Source organism: Lynx canadensis, chromosome A3 (assembly GCF_007474595.2).
Source record: "Lynx canadensis isolate LIC74 chromosome A3, mLynCan4.pri.v2, whole genome shotgun sequence".
NCBI classification, from domain to species: domain Eukaryota; kingdom Metazoa; phylum Chordata; class Mammalia; order Carnivora; family Felidae; genus Lynx; species Lynx canadensis.
The window spans coordinates 108,121,114-108,139,245 of record NC_044305.1 but is presented as its reverse complement, the minus strand read 5'-3'; positions in this window follow the sequence as shown (position 1 = coordinate 108,139,245).

Below are 18,132 nucleotides of genomic sequence, written 5' to 3'. Positions count from 1 at the left end.
CTCAGGTCATGATCTCACGGTCCGTGAGTCTGAGCCCCGCGTCAGGCTCTGTGCTGACAGCTCAGAGCCTGGAGCCTGTTTCAGATTTTGTGTCTCCCTCTCTCTGACCCTCCCCCGTTCATGCTCTGTCTCTCTCTGTCTCAAAAATAAATAAACGTTAAAAAAAATAATTAAAAAAAAAAAAAGAACACTGATAATATAGAAATGTGCCTTGTGAACCTCCAAAGAGGAGGGCAGGGGGAACACTGGGAAAGAGAGAAATCTACCCACTCTATGATTCATTATATAAACTGCAAAAAATAAGTAGAAGTGAGTTGTGTGTTATTTTTTGTGATACCCAACCTGCATGATGGCCCAATAAGCCTTACCTCCTGCTATTCCTGCCCTGGTATAGACACCACTCCCACACTGCCAGACAATCCTATTCAATAGTCAGTCTGTAAAATAGGACTTAGAAGAAATTGTATATGCGGCTTCTGAGGCTAAGTCTTAAACAACATTGTGACTTTAGTCTGTCTCTCTCTCTCTCTCAAATTTCTCATTCTAGAAGTAGCCATGTTATGGAAGCGAAATCAAGAAACCCTATGGAGGAGCCCACACTGCAAGAAACTGTGGCCTCCTGCCATCAGAACATGAATGAACCATCTTGGAAACTGATCCCTCACCGCAGTAAGGCCTTCAGATAACTGGAACCTGTTTAATATTTTGACGGCAAATTTTCAGAGATTCTGAGCCAGAACCACTCAAATAATCCATTTCTAAATTCTTGATTCTCAAAAACTGTGAGATAATAAATATATGTTGTTTTAAACCACTAAGTTTCAGGGTAATATGTTAAGCGATACTAGAAAACTAGTATTTTTATGGATACATACACAAGTGCAAAATTATAGCACAATATTAAATTAATACCTAATTCATAAAGGTAGTTATGAGAGATGTACAGATATGAAGAGACTTTAAGATATATTGTTAGTTGTAGGAAAAAAGAGTATAGAACAGCGTTTGTAATTGGGAAGGTTTTATACAAGGACCTATTGAGAAACTGGTAATATTCTCTTTCTTTTTTTCAAATTTTTTTTTTTAATTTTTTTCAACGTTTATTTATTTTTGGGACAGAGAGAGACAGAGCATGAACGGGGGAGGGGCAGAGAGAGAGGGAGACACAGAATCGGAAACAGGCTCCAGGCTCTGAGCCATCAGCCCAGAGCCCGACGCGGGGCTCGAACTCACGGACCGCGAGATCGTGACCTGGCTGAAGTCGGACGCTTAACCGACTGCGCCACCCAGGCGCCCCTCTTTTTTTCAAATTTTAAAAAATATTTATTTATTTTTGAGAGACAGAGACACAGAGCAAGGGCAGGGGAGGGGCAGAGAGAGAGGGAGACACAGAATCTGAAGCAGGCTTCAGGCTCTGAGCTGTCAGCACAGAGCTCGGTACGGGGCTCGAATTCATGAACCCTGAGATTGTAACCCGAGCTTAAGTCAGACACCTAACCAACTGAGCCCCCCAGCCACCCCGTGTAAAGTTCTATTTCTAACCTGAGTAGTATATATACGCAGATATTTGTCTTATTGTTTAAAAATTTACACACATATGCCCCTTTTTGTATGTATGATATGTTATATGTATGTATGTATGTATGTATGTATGTTTTGTATGTATGATATGTTATATGTTTTGTGTGTATGTTATATGTTTTGTATGTATGATATGCTACACGCCAAGGAGGCATGAAGGCCACAAAGGACCGATATAGAGAGAGCAAAGCGAATTTATAGACAATTCTGAACAGGATGGTGACAGACTCAGAAACGCACTTATGAAATAAAAACTACCTGCTCATGAGTATAGATCAGAGTTGGAAGGGGCTAGAAGTAAGCACAAGTAAGCAGCAGTTTAAAGACAAACCAGGGGCACCTGGGTGCCTCTGTTGGTTAAGCATCTGACTTTTGATTTTGGCTCAGGTCATGATCTCACAGTTTGTGAGACTGAGCCCCGCATTCGGCTCTGCACTGGTATCGAGGAGCCTGCCTGGGATTCTCTCTCTGCCTCTCCTCAACTCGCTCTTGCGCTAAACAAACAAACAAACAAACAAATCATTAAAAAATCATAAAGACAAACCATTATGAAGCATCTGTACTGACTGTCAGTTTTTTTCTCCTCTCGCCATCAACAAAAGGCTAACATCTCCAAAGCTTCTCAGTCTCAGGTAATAATGGTTAGAGGAGCAACGGAGGAGAGATAAGAGCTACTCAGGTTAACCAACTCAGTCCTTTATTGCTCTTTGTTGCCTTAAGCAAATTACTTAATATCTATTGTAACAACTTGTATAGTTTATGTCCAGAGGAACCCCATCAGCCAAGCACCTGCTGTACAGGGAGTTCGATATCTGAATATGATGAACCATGATATGTAATTGAAAGATACTCAAAGGTTATGTTTTAAAATCATTTGGCATTTTAAGTTCCAAATAAGTAATATATTCACATGATTCAAAAAGCGTCTTTTTCACCCTGGCCACAAGCTGCAGTGCTTTTTTCTCCCCTATTCCCTAACAGGTAACAGTTTTCATTAATATTTATTGTGCCAGAGATTCTCCATGCAAACACAAGCAAGCACAAATATAGATTTTTTAACAAAAAAGTTTCCAAATAGTTTCAGAAACTTTCTTCTGAAGAAAAGTTTTTTTTTTGAAAACCTTTCACAGAGAAGTTTCAAAAACAGTGCAAGGATTCCCATATATGTTTCATGTGGATTCACCAATTTTTAACATAGTAACACATTTGCCAAATCATTTATTGTCTCTGTCCTTGTCTCTGTTCTTGTCTCTCTATACATACGTACATACATACATACATACATACACATATGTGTGTATAATATTTCTTCAGAATTACTCGCGTGCAGTTTGCACACATCATTCCCTTTACCCCGAACATTTCAGAGGGTCAGTGTGCATTTCCGAAGAACAATGTTTTCACTTACATAACCATAGTAAAATTATTAAATTCAGAAAGCTAACATCGATACAATACTACGCTTTAACCTCCAGACCTTTTTCAAATTTCATCATTTGTCCCAACAATGTTCTCTACAGAGACTTCTTTTCTTGGTCAGGATCATAGATAGTGCATTTAGATTTCGTGTCTCCTCAGTCTCCTTTACTATCTGGAACAGTCCCCCAGTCTTTCTTTGTCTTTCATGGTGTGGACATTAAGGGGACAGGCCATTTTGTTTCATAATGTTCCTCAGTGTGGGTTTGTTTGCGGTTCTCCCATGATAAGATTTAGATTTTGCCTTTTTGGCAGGAACAGTACATAAATGATGTGTCCTCCCGAGTGTGTCACATCAGGGGGCATAACATGGCAGTTTCTTCCATCATTGGTGATGCTAACTTTGGTTACTTGGTAAAGGTGGAGTCAGCGATGTTTCTCCAATGTAAAGTTATTTTTAGCCCTTGTATTTAATTAGTAACATGTACAAATATATCTTACTTTTAAAAACAGCTTTATATTTTTAATTTAAAAAATGCTTATTTATTTATTTTGAGAGAGAAATTGAGCACAAGCAGGGGAGGGGCAGAGAGAGAGGGAGAGAGAGAGTCCCAAGCAGGCTCCATGCTGTCAGCTCAGAGCCTGATGCCTGGCTCATCTCACGAACCCTGAGAGCATGACCTGACTGAAATCAAGAGTCAGACACTTAACCAACTGAGCCACGCAGGCGCCTCTAAAAAACAGCTTTATTGACATGTAACTCACATACTGTACAATTCGATCATTTAAAGTGTTCAAATCAATGGTTTTCAGTATATTCACAGAGTTCTACAACCACCACCATGATCAATTTTGGAATTTGTCATCACCTCCCCGCAAAACTTCATATCCATTAGAGTCATTCTGCATTTCTCCCAACCTCCACCTGTTTCAGGCAACCACTAACATACCTCCAGTCTTCATAGATTTACCTATTCCACAGAGATAAATGGAACATACGATATGTGGTCTTGTGACTGGCTTTTTTTTACTTAGCAAAATGTCTTCAAGCTTTCTTGATGTTATGGCATGTATTTCATTAGTTGTTATTATCAAATAATATTCTATTATATGGATATACCACATTTTGTTTATCCACTCATCAGTTGATTAAATTTGGGTTATTTCCTCTTCTTGGGTAGTGAATAATGCTGCTATGAACATTTACATACAAGTTTTTAGGTAGACATATGTCTCCATTTCTCCTGGGTATGTAAGTGGGAGTGGAATTGCTGTGGCACATGGTAACCCCATGTTTAATCTTTTGAAGAACGGCCACAACATTTTCCAAAGTAGTTGCATCATTTTACATTTCAACCAGCAAAGTATGAGGGTCATGATTTCTCCATATCTGTACCAACACTTTTTATTGTCTGTTTTTTTTTTTTTTTATTATAGCCACCCTAGGTAGGTATGAAGCAGTATGTTGTTGTGGTTTTGATTTTCATTTCCCTGGTGGCTAATGATACTGAGTATCTTTTCATGTACTTAATGGCCATGTGTACATCTTCTCTGGAGAAATGTCTAGTCAGATCCTCTGCTCATTCTTTAATTGGCCTATTTGTCTTTTTCTTATTGAATTGTGCATGTTCTCTGTAAATTCTGGATACAAGTCCATTACCAGATACATGATTTGCAAGTATTTTCTCTGATTCTTTGGGTTGTCTTTTTATTTTGCTATTGGTCCTTTGAAGAACAAAAGTTTTTCATTTAAGTCTAACTTATCTATTGTTGTGTTTACTGTGTGTTTGGTGTCATTTTAAGAAGGATGTGCTTAACCTGTCATCATGAAGAGTTATCTCCATGTTTTCACCTAAGAGTTTTGTGACTTCAGCTTTTACATTTAGGTCTACGATCCATTTTGGGTTAATTTTTGTGTATGGTGTGAAGGAGTCCAATTTCATTCTTTTGCAGATGGATATGCAGTTGCCCCAACACCATTTATTGAAAAACTATTATTTTCTCATTGAATTGTCTTGAGATCACTATTTTTTAAAAATTTTATTTAAATCCAAGTTCGTTAACATATAGTGTAATAGTGGTTTCAGGAGTAGAATTTTATGAATCATCACTTACATATGACACCCAGTGCTCATTCCAACAAGTGCTCTCCTTAATGCTCATCACCCATTTAGCCCCCTCCCCAACACCCCTCCAGTAACCTTCAGTTTGTTCTTTGTATTTAAGAGTCTCTTATGGTTTGTCTCCATCTCTGTTATCTTATTTTTCCTTGCCTTCCCTTCTGTTCATCTGTTTTGTTTCATTTCACATATGAGTGAAATCATATGATATTTATCTTTTTCTGCCTGACTTATTTCACTTAACATAATACATTTTAGTTTCATCCACATTGGTACAAATGGCAAGATTTCATTCTTTTTGATCACTGAGTACTATTCCATTATATATATGTGTGTATATATATATATATATACATACATATATATATGTATATATATACACACACACACACACACACACACCACATCTTCTTTATCCATTTGTCAGTCGATGTACATTTGGACTATTTCCATAGTTTGGCTATTGTTTTTTTTTTTATTATTAAAAAAAATTTTTTTTCAACGTTTTTATTTATTTTTGGGACAGAGAGAGACAGAGCATGAATGGGGGAGGGGCAGAGAGAGAGGGAGACACAGAATCGGAAACAGGCTCCAGGCTCTGAGCCATCAGCCCAGAGCCTGACGCGGGGCTCGAACTCTCGGACCGCGAGATCGTGACCTGGCTGAAGTCGGACCGACTGCGCCACCCAGGCGCCCCTGGCTATTGTTGATAGTGTTGCTATAAACACTGGAGTGCATATGCCCCTTTGAATCAGCATTTTTGTACTCTTTGGATAAATACCTAGTAGTGTAATTGCTAGGTCGTAGGGTAGCTCTATTTTTAATTTTCTGAGGAAGAGATCATTATTGAAAATTAATTGGTCATAAATGTCAGGGTTTATTTATGGACTCTGAATTCTATTCCATTGATCCATATGTTTATCGTTATGCCGATCTACCCTGTCTTGGTTACTGTATTTTGTAGTAAATTTTGAAGTAAGGAAATGTGAGTCCTTAACTCTGTCATTCTTTTCCAAGACTGTTTTGGCTATTCTTGGTTCCTTGCAATTCTATATGCATTTTATGATCAGCATGCCAGTTTCTACAAAAAAAAGGAAGCTTGGATTTTGATGGGGATTGCAGTGAATATTGCCATCTTAACAATATTAACTTTTGAACATGAGATGTCTTCCCACTTGTGTAAGTCTTATTTAACTTCTTTCACTCATGGTTTGTAGTTTTCATAGTATAAGTTTTGCGCTTCTTTTGTTAAATATATTTCTAATTTCTCTTTTATTCTTTTTGATCCTATTGTAAATAGTTGTTTTCTTAATATCATTATCGGTTTGCGTATTGGTAGTATATAGAAATGCATTTTTGTATATTTATATTTTATCTTGCAACATTCTAAACTCATTTATCAGGTCTGAAGCTATTTATCCTTACTTTCTTGTTTTATTAACAAATTGTAACAAACACCATTTTAAATATTTTTCCTACCCTTAATGGTTTATCTTAAAAATGTCTCCAAATCCATACATAGATAGAGAGCATTCTCATGTTTACATAGTTACATAGAATTCTATTACATGGACATACAATAATTTATTTTGTTTGTCCCCTTTGGAAAGAATTTGATTTTTTCCTAATCTTTGATTACAAACAGTGCTGCAATGAGTAAAGTTATTTTGCTTATATTCAAGTATATCTGAGGATAAATTCCCTGAAGGGATTTGTGGGTCAATAGAAAGTACATTTGCAATTTTGATAAATATTGACAAATTAGAGGGCTGATTATTTAATGTGCATAATGGATTTTAGGGTGCACATTAGGAGTGGTGCAGTAATAATAAGCCAAGAGAGTATATTTTAGTTACCTAATAGTGCTCTTCCTATTATATTAGTACCTATAAGGACTTTAAAGCAGTATTTTTAGTTTCTTTGAAGTCATATGTCATGCCTTGAAGTGGAAATACCTTCTGAGCTATATAGAACAAATGATCATTTTTTATACTATTGTCTTATTCTGTGTTCATTCTGTAAAGCATGTAAATTAATTATAGCAGATAAATTTATTCCACAATAAATCTGCTGTCAATCTTTTATTTTTATTTTTATTTTTTAAGTTTACTTGTTTTGAGACAGAGAGAGAGAGAGATAGAGAGCACAAGTGGGAGAGGGACAGAGAGAGAGAGAGAAAGAGAGAGAGAGAGAGAATCCCAAGCAGGTTCCACACTGTCAGTGCACAGACTGATGCGGGACTCGATCCCCAAAACCGTGAGATCATGACCTGAACCAAGACCAATAGTCAGACGCTTAACCAACTGAGCCACCCAGCTGCCCCAATTCTTTTTTTTTTTCTTTTTTTTTTTAAAGTAAATTCTACCCCCAACCTGTGGTTCGGATTCACAATCCCAAGATCAAGAGTCCCATGCTCTTCTGACTGAGCCAGTCAGGTGCCCCTGCTGTCAAGGCTGTTACCCCATTGAGAGCTAAGATGATCTGCCAGACTAGTGGAGTCACACTGGCTGTATTCGCTAAACGCACATGACCTACAAAAGGGTGGTTTTTTACAAGTATATAAACAAATGATAGAACTGGTCAGGCCAATTGGTCAGTTGTCATTTCTTTTTTTTTTTTTTTTAAGTTTTTTTTAACGTTTATTTATTTTTGAGACAGAGAGAGACAGAGCATGAATAGGGGAGGATCAGAGTGAGAGGGAGACACAGAATCCAAAGCAGGCTCCAGGCTCTGAGCCATTAGCACAGAGCCCGATGCGGGGCTCAAACTCACAGACTGCGAGATCATGACCTGAGCCGAAGTCGGACGCTTAACCGACTGAGCCACCCAGGCGCCCCTCAGTTGTCATTTCTTAGAACAGCTGGTGTTTATAAGTTTTACAGCCTCATCTTTTTTTTTTTTTTAAATAAGAAATTGTAATGGGGCGCCTGGGTGGCGCAGTCGGTTAAGCGTCCGACTTCAGCCAGGTCACGATCTCGCGGTCCGTGAGTTCGAGCCCCGCGTCGGGCTCTGGGCTGATGGCTCAGAGCCTGGAGCCTGTTTCCGATTCTGTGTCTCCCTCTCTCTCTGCCCCTCCCCCGTTCATGCTCTGTCTCTCTCTGTCCCAAAAATAAATAAACGTTGAAAAAAAAAATTTTTTTTTTTTCAACGTTTATTTATTTTTGGGACAGAGAGAGACAGAGCATGAACGGGGGAGGGGCAGAGAGAGAGGGAGACACAGAATCGGAAACAGGCTCCAGGCTCTGAGCCATCAGCCCAGAGCCCGACGCGGGGCTCGAACTCACGGACCGCGAGATCCTGACCTGGCTGAAGTCGGACGCTTAACCGACTGCGCCACCCAGGCGCCCCCAAAAAAATTTTTTTAAATAAGAAATTGTACTGAGGGTTGATGGGGGATGGGAGGGAGGGGAGGGCAGGTGATGGGCATTGAAGAGGGCATCTTTTGGGATAAGTACCAGGTGTTGTATGGAAACCAATTTGGCAATACATTTCATATATTAAAAAAAAAAAGAAATTGTAAAGAAATGGCACATAATTTGTTTTGTATGTAACACCGATCTAACTTGCGCCAGACATGGAGATGCCACGTAGCCCAGATGTCCCTTTAAGAAAAGACTCGTCACCCAACTGCAAGGACTGTGCAGTTGGCTGACAGCCTCCAGCTGTTAACTCCTTCAAGTCTCCTTCAGCTTTTGAGTCAAGGCCATGCTCGTCTTGAGGTGGGCCCCCATCAGTGACTCAGCAAGGTGGTGGAACGAAAGCCTGGCCATGTCCACCCAAGGCAGGACTCCTGTACTTAGCAATCTTTGCTCTGGAACTCTCTGCTGGGATGGTGGAGTCATTGGCAGATGGGTGCTGTGGTCTGCTGCCTCCTCTGCCCAGCCCTGCTTCCTCCTTTCTCCCTTCACAGATGTTCCTTCTCAGTAAGCCTTTCGCACTCTTAACTTCATCTCAGTTGGGTCTCCCCAGCGGACCCAACTCATATGTTTGACTATAAATATTGTTTTACAGGATATCAATCGGTATTTTGAATCATGATGCATCCGCATAAACACTCAAATTCATTGATTATAGAAATACATATACAATTTTTTAAACTGATTTCTCTCATGTGATATGCACAGAAATTGATACGGCTCTAAATGTCTCAGTAAAGAGATTGCAGTTACCCTAATTTTGATTATGTTCCTTAAGCAGATTTTCATCATGATAAATACAGCTTTATAAAGCATTGAAATTTTGTCTTCTTCTTTGCTTCTGACAGAGACAATCTCTTCATTTTTGGGCCAATAAACTATCAGCAATTCTAAAAAAAAAAAAAAGAGGCAGAGAGAGAGAAAGAAAACAAATACAAAACATAACACATCCCATCATCCCTTGTGCAACAGCTAATTTCCCCAAATCTTTGAAAATTACTTATACATGCATGGTTTATGAAGAGAATGCCAGAAAAACAGAGTCATAAGGATTATATTAAAAGTTTCTCTCCCTGAGGCAGAAGCATTGCTGCTTCAGAATCGATTTCCTCTTAACCTCCTCTGCCTAAAAATGAAAAAATTTGCCTTGGTTTATGGGGTGGATAGTTTTGTTTTCTTAACTCTAGAGTAGAAGTTCAAACACAAACAACAAAACCTTGGGATGGAAAACAACACCAACAGCTAAAGATGAATTGAATTTCAATTTGCTCAGTTGGTCAGGCAAGAACAGATTTTCTTATTACTGAGACCAATGGGACCAGTTCTCATGAAATATTTTGTTGTAATATTCCTTTCAGTTGTTTACTGATTTTAGTTAGGAGATTACGGGACATATTCTGTAGGTGAAACAGAAGGAGAAGGGCTTAAGGTTGAATCTGTGTGCCTATTAGGTCTAACACATTTCTTCTAAGTTTATTTCTGGTTCTTGTTAACTTTTGTTGTCACTTGGAATAGAATTTTAAGATTACATGGCTACCTGACCCTTGTTAGGCCAAAGAAAAAGCATTGTTTTTTACATATAGTTGTCTTAAATCTGGCCACCTTATGAAGGTTTTCATTCGTTCCAATAGTTTTCTTTTTGAAATACAGTGTCTCTGGGTGGCTCAGTAGGCTGGGCATCCGACTTCGGCTCAGGTCATGATCTCACAGTTCGTGAGTTCGAGCTCCACATCGGGCTCTGTGCTGACAGCTCAGAGCCTGGAGCCCGCTTCGGATTCTGTGTCTCCCTCTCTCTCTCTGCCCCTCCCCAACTCACGCTCCTCTCTCTCTCTCTCTCTCTCCCTCTTCGGATTCTGTGTCTCCCTCTCTCTCTCTGCCCCTCCCCAACTCACGCTCCTCTCTCTCTCTCTCTCTGTCTGAAAAATAAACATAAAAAAATTTTTTTTTAAAAATACAGCGTCTTTGATTCTCTATGTTTACAATCCTTCTTTCTGCAAACCTTGACAATTTCGCCTTCAGCCTTTCCATAAATGTGGGAGGAGCTCCTGGACCCCATACCCGCTCTCCACTCTGCCTTGACCACAGTTGGGAAGGCTGCCACCGCTGATGCTGAGAGCTGCTGAATCAAGAAGTCATCTGCCAAATTAATAAGCTGCTGCTACGGCAGCTGGCTCCAGGACTAGACCACCTCTGCCATGGTCTACACCAACAGCACAGATGCTTTATGCACGGCCTCTCCACAGATGACTCCGTTCCAAATCGAAGTCTCACGTGCATGCTCCTGTTTGGTGGGACCCAAAGCACATCTTGAGCCCTGGCCACAAAGAGTCTGGGAGTCTTTTAGCTTCCGTCTGTGCATTCATTCTAGAGAGCATGCCAATTTGCAATATTGGCCACAGTATTCCTTATGTTAGCATGTTTCCTTATTTTTCTTTTTTCTTCTTATTATTTTTTTCTTAATTGTGATTAAATACATTTAACAGGGGCACTTGCGTGACTCAGTTGGTGAAGTGTCCAACTCTTGATTTCAGCTCAGGTCATGATCTCAGGGTTTGTGAGCCTGCTTGGGATTTTCTCTCTGCCTCTCTCTGCCCCTCCCTCGCTCCCGCTCTCTCCCTCAAAATTAAATAAATAAACATTGAAAAAATACACATAACATATAACTTACCATTTACCATTTTTAAGTGTACAGTTCAACACTGTTAAGCATATTCACATTATTGTGCAACAAATCTCCAAAAACTCTTCATCTTGCAAAACTGAAACTCTGTACTGTTAACTCCCCATTTCCCCCTTCCCCCGGCCCCTGGCAACCACCATTCTACTTTCTGTTTCTATGAATCTGACTTCTCTAGATACCTCATATAAGTGGAATCATACAGTATTTGTCTTTTTGTGACTGTCTTGCTTTACTTAGCATAATGTCCTTAAGTGTCATCCCCATGTTATAGTGTATGTCAGAATTTCCTTCCTTTTTAAGGCTGAATCTTCCACTGTATGTTTATTCACTCATTGTTTATTCATTCATCTGTCAATAGACACTTGGGTTCCTTCCACCCCTTGGCTGTTGTGAATAATACCCCTAAGAGCATGGTTGTGCAAATCTCTCTCTTGAGCCCTGCTTTTAATGCATACCCATTTCTTTCTTCTTAGAGCTTTAAAAAGGCAAGGACGGCTGAATTTTATCAAACAAGTTTTTAGTACCTGTGGCAGATGATATACTTTTTAAGATGCTGCAACATCATCACTATCGCTCACGCTTCACGTTTTTCACTGAGTTGTGGGGTTTATACTTTCTCTCCTTGAACCCGGGAGTATCTTTGTGACCGCATGGACAGAGTATGGCAGAAGCGATAGTATGTTACTTCCAAGGCTGGATCATAAAAATGCCACGCACTTCTACCTTCTGTTCTTGGGATGCTCACTTTGGGATCCCACCAGCCATGCTTATGAGAAAGCTCAGACTGACCCATGGAGAAAGCAACTGGAGAGGCCATGTATAAATTTTCCACCTGACAGTCCAGCATCAAGTGCAAAACAAGCACGTGATGACACTTCCAGATGATTCTGTCTCTCAGTCATCAAGGCATCCCAGGCCTTGAGTCTCCCCAGTGAGGTTCTGGACACTGTGGAGCAGAGATAAATGGCCCCTGCTGTGCTCTGTTAGATTACTGACCCTCAGAATTTATGAGTGTAATAAAATGGTTGTTTTATGCCCCAAAGCTTTGGAGGTGGTTTGTCCCACAGCAATAGATAACTGATACCGTATCTAATGATGTGAGCATTGAATTATTCTCCTTTCATCTTTTGATGTGATATTTACGTACTCGTGTGTTCTTAGAATAAACTGTCCTTGCTTCTGTAATAAACTTCTGGATTCAGTTTGCTGGTGTGACAGAGGTAAATAATTATTATTCCAAAACAAAATTGGTCTTAACTACTTCTGCCTTATGCAGGGGAAGGTAACATGATTTATACTGGAGGTAGAATAAATATCCACACTACTCTATTCCGCTCTCAGGGCCGTCTCTTACTGTCCTTTTCCCCCTCTTGACTTAGATTCCATGTTTACCACTATGATCAATGCCTCGAAAATATTTTCCACTTCCCTGCCTCTCTCCCTTCACCATACTTGCCTTGCAAGAAGTCCAGTCTCAGATAAGCCCGTCCATCCACTCGTTCTGCGTGTGCACATGGGACTTGGGCTGTGCTAGAGAATCGCTCAGCTGGCGTCACTGTAATTTCATAATCATGCACCTCAAAAGGGCTCTTGTAAATGCAATCAGTCTTCAGAACACCTAATTTACACCTTTTCCTCTTATTTCTCCCATCCATTTCCACCTCCTTTTTGCTCCTGATCTTGACTTTTATTTCATTAATAAAATCAAAACCATTAACCTGGAGCTCTCGCATCCTGCCATATCCTTCTCCTTCATTCCTAAAGCAAGGACCATGTGTATCACCCCATGGTGCTGCTCTCAAATAATTGGTTTGGCTATGAGCAAAGGAAACTAGCCTTTTTTGAGCATTTCTAACATCCCAGGTACCTTACTTACATTTTTAGTTTATGAAGCAGGGGTTAGTATCCCCATTTTCCTGAGAGAAAAACTGAGGCTCAGCTAGCTTAAGCACTTTGCCCTACTTCCCCCAGTGCAATGCTTTTGGCTGACTCTAAAATCCGTACTAACTGGGGGTGCCTGGGTGGCTCAGTTGGTTAAGCGTTTGACTTCAGCTCAGCTCATGATCTCGTGGTTTGTGGGTTCAAGCCCCACGTTGGGCTCTGTGCTGATAGCTAGGAGTCTGGAGCCTGCTTCGGATTCTCTGTCTCCTCTTTCTCTGCCTCTCCCCCACTCATGCTCTCTGGCTCTCTCAAAAATAAACATGGAAAAAAAAATTAAAGTCCGTGCTAACTCAGTTCACTTCATTTCCAGAGAGTCCCAATGCCAAGGACTCTATGTACGTTGCTGTGTCAGATTTATCTTTCTGAAAAATGAGACTGTTCAAGAGAGGGAAGTTCCAACAGTTTCATTCTTTGATCTTTTGAAGGACACTCATGTGTGAGACCATTTCGGGTCCAGCTGGGGCTGACAGCAGGCTGCGACTTAAAGAGTTTGCCCTGCTCAATCCCATTCTTGTTCTTCAGTGTTTTGTTTTTTAGGAGGTAAGTAGGATCCTGAGTCACAAGGCAACTTCTACCTTTGAAACCTAGTCCTTGAAAAATGGATCTTTACGGGGTGCTTGGGTGGCTTAGTCAGTTAAGCGTCTGACTTCAGCTCAGGTCATGATCTCACAGTCCGTGAGTTCAAGCCCCACGGCAGGCTCTGTGCTGACAGCTCAGAGCCTGGAGCCTGCTTCGGATTCTGTGTCTCCCTCTCTCTCTGCCCCTCTCCTGCTCATGCTCTGTTTCTCTCTGTCTCAAAAATAAATAAAAACATTAAAAAAATAATAAATAAATAAAAATTAAAAAAAAGAAAAGAAAAGAAAAATGGATCTCTGGCCTAAGTTCATGACACCAAAAATATATGTTTATGTTTGTGATATGTACACGCCCTGTTGCTCTACATAAAGTGAGGCCATCACTGAGTGTCCCAACAATGAGACACGCTAAGTTAATTTAGCATGATATGACACCATCAGAAGGGGGAAAAAAGGTTGTTTTCTACTATTTTACAAATCTTTTAAAATTTGAAATATTAGGACATTTTCTTAAAGCCAAATAAACGTGTACGCGTAAGTGCACACTGGAATGTCTTTAATTATGTGTTTCTATTGTATATAATTATCGTGGAATGTAGGGGAGCCAAAGACTGGACACGGTTTTCCCCCTGGGTTCTCAGTCTGGCACAACCGACTTTGGCTTTCACTCCAGGGCACTTGGAGATTAGAGCTCAGGAGGCGGAAAGAGTGGGCACGGCCCTTTAGCATTCTTGCTTTGCTAGAGCTCTCGCTCTAGCTCTCACTAGAGCTCTCGGGGCTCCACAACCCATTGCTAGGACGGAAAGCAAGAGACACAAAGGCGTCTCGTTGGGCTGGAAGAGTGTGAAGTAAAGGGAGGAAAAGGCTGTGCTGATTGGGGCATGGGATAGAAATATAGGCCATTGTTGAGCCCAGAACTGCAGAATTTCAGTCTTCTCAGCTCTGCCGAAAGTGACATTTATAATCCACTTGCAACATAAGAAAAATGAAAGCCAGCCCAGTTTTCCCAGGTCATCCTCTTCTTCCCCAGCTGACAGACAGGTTTCACCGTCAAGCTGCCCAGAGCTCCGTTCAGCCCACACTACCCACCTGGCTGCCTCTCTTCTCCATCTCCCCATTCCTTGCCCAAGCCTCGCTTCCCAAGCTCCTCACTTGCCCAGCTCCAAACGACTACGTCCTGAGAGATTCTGAATTCACTGAACCAAACCCTGACATGTAACCTTATTTTTGCCTGTTTAGTTCCCCCTTCTGTCAGTAAGAGCTTTGCTTTGGAAAACCCCTTTTCCCCCACTGTTTGCCCATCAATATGATCTACCCTTTCCCGGCCAGGGGGGTCTTTACTGATGAAATTCATGTAAAAAGGCTGGAACTAGAGAAGTGTACCCTTTACTATTATGCCCACTGAGGATCCAACTCCACTCATTCCTCAGAATGGCTTTGAGATTGGTTGGGGAGTCTGTAAAGAAGAGAAGCCCGGCCTGCCTAGAATACACGGAGTATTAAACTCTCTGTCTTCTACAGACTGTCAGTAGCAAAGAAACATACATTTTCTGATACGGTCTTCCTTAATCTACCTCATTATCACACGGAATTTCACAAGAGCGTTCGTGGTTTTACATCTAGCAAGAAAGTCGTACTGGTTCCAAAGAACTGAGCTAATTTATTTCTGCAGAGTAAAGTGATTCCTAGCCCGCCTCTCCCCTCCCCTGCTATATAAAGCAGAGTGGCTGCGGCAACATTGATTTTTTTTTAACTTGTCTTACAACATTTCTCTTTCACATTCTTTTCAGATCTATATTGCTAAGATGCTAAGACAAGCAACTTTCTTAGAAAAAGAAATCCCTGATGCAATGTTATAAAAATAATTTTCACTAGAGATGGGTGTCTCTGTATTGCTATTTTCTGAGTCCAAAGCCACAAAATGCAGTAATTTCTCTGAGCCTAATTTCTTCAGGCATTGTAACCCTCTGCCATTAGGCTTATGGAAAACATTTAGTTCAAGATCCTAATTTTATAAGTAAAGGGACAGAGCCTAACGAAAAATCAAGTGCTTGCTTGAGGTCAAACAAGTCTGTTAATAGTAAAAGCAAAATTAGGTCCCTTGGTCTGAAAGTACTCATAAGGTTTCAATGTGATCTTGCCTGGTGTTTCAGGGAAGGTCTGCCCTCTTTAGGTCCCGTGATTCTAGGACCAGATAACAACACGAGCAGTATCTGAACTTAGAAAAGGTGTTGGTCCACTTTCTCTCTTTTTTTCGCTTTTAAATGTTTATTTTGAAAAATCCTTGCTTGTGTGGATATCCTCCTCCTTAACAATCCATCACCCAATGGTTCTCCAACCAGTGGTTCTCAAAGTGTGATCCTGGAATCGGCATCATATGGGAGCTTGATAGAAAAGCAAGTTCTTGGGCCCCACCCTAGACCTGCTAACCTCTGGGGGTGGCATCCAGTAATCTGTGTTTTAACAAGCCTCTAATTGATTCTGGTGCACATTGACATTTGAGAACCTCTGAGTTAGATAATCCTTGCTGGCGTTAATTAAAGCGCATCTCTTTTAGGCCACATAATAACTATTATTTTTTCTTGTGGTGAGAATATTTAAGATCTAGTGTCTGAGCAACTCTGAAGTATATCATACAGTATTGTTCATCACAATGCTTTGCAGGAGATCCCCAGGACTTATTCATCTACTGACTGCAGGTTTGTACCTTCTGACCAACATTTTCCCGTTTCCTCCAGCCCCTAGCCCCTGATAACCACCATTCTACTCTGTTTCTATGAGTTCAGCTTTTTTAGATTCCACGTGTAAATGATATCATGTAGTATTTGTCTTTCTCTGTCTGACTTGTCTCACTTAGCATAATGCTCTTAAGATCCGTCCACCTTGTCACAAATGGCAAGATTTCATTCTTTCTCAAGGCTGAAGAATATTTCAGAATATTTCATGTGTATACACATGATACACACACACACACACACACACACACACATATATGCATTCAACCATTGATGGACACTTAGTTTATTTCCATAACTTGGCTATTGTGAATAATACTGCCATAAACACGGGAGTGAAGATGTCCTTTCAATATCCTATTTTTATTTCCTTTGGGTAGACATCATCCAGAAGTGGGACTGCTGGATCAGCAATCTGGCAGTCCTATTTTTTAATTTTTTGACGAAGCGCCATACTGTTTTCCATAGTGGCTGCACCAATATATATTCCCAACAACAGTGTGCAAATATGCCCTTTGCTCCACATTCTCGCCAACGCTTGGTGTTTCTAGTCTTTTTGACAATAGCCATTCTAAACAGGTGTGAGGTGAGATCTCATCATAGCTTTGATTTGCATTTCCCTGATGGTGAGTGATGTTGAGCCTCTTTTCATGTATTTGTTGGCCATATGCATGTCTTCTTTGGAAAACTATCTAGTCAGTTCCTCTACCCATTTAGATGGGATTTTTTTTTTTTGCTGTTGAGTTGTATGAATTCTTTGTACATATTGGATATTGATCCTTTGATACATGGTTTGCAAATATTTTCTTCCATTCTGTAGGCTGATTTTTTCATTTTGTTGATTGATTAGTTGGAATCCTTCTATATGGAAAAACTGATTTGCTTGCGCTACTTTTCTATTTTCTTCTCTTCCCCCAACACCACGGACTCATAGACTTTGGAAATTCAGTATGCAAAATCTGTTACAGTCACCATTCTTTTGAATAACCAAATGGTCCCTCACTTACCTGATGGAATCTCCTTCAAGCTATTCCTGTGTTCTTTCCACCATGCTCCAGGAGATGTTGAGAGCATCTTGCTGCCTGACACAGGAAGACTGGGTGATTCTTGAATGTGTATTTACCTGTTTTTACGTGAATCTTGAAGGCAGGAACAAAGTCTGCTAGTTAACATTAACCAGAAGGGACCTACATAATGTTCTACATAATGTCCTCTACAGTAAATATATTTGAGCAGGTGAGTTTCACCATTATTTTGGAAAGGGCAAAGCCTGTTCAAATTTATATCGGAGTCTCCATGATTGTTAGACTAGGGTGATTCAGAATAGGTGTAAATTGCAGTGTTTTGTTAAGACTTTAGGTTAATTGACTCTGAGGCCTGATCCTTAATGACATAGAAAAAATGCTTACTCATAATTGGCAAGAGCATGCCAGAGATAGTAAAATGAGATATATGGTTTCTGTCTTCAATTTGTATGGTTTTTAGAATCTATGTAATATGGCATATACAAAGCTACTTAAAATATCTCAATGCTTATCAGAGGAACCTAAGCATAAAATTAATTTGCAGATTTAATACAGCTGTTTAAAATAATTAATATTTCAATGCAGACCAGAGTAACCTAAACATAAATTAATTTGCAAAGAGAATACCTTACCCTTATGAAAT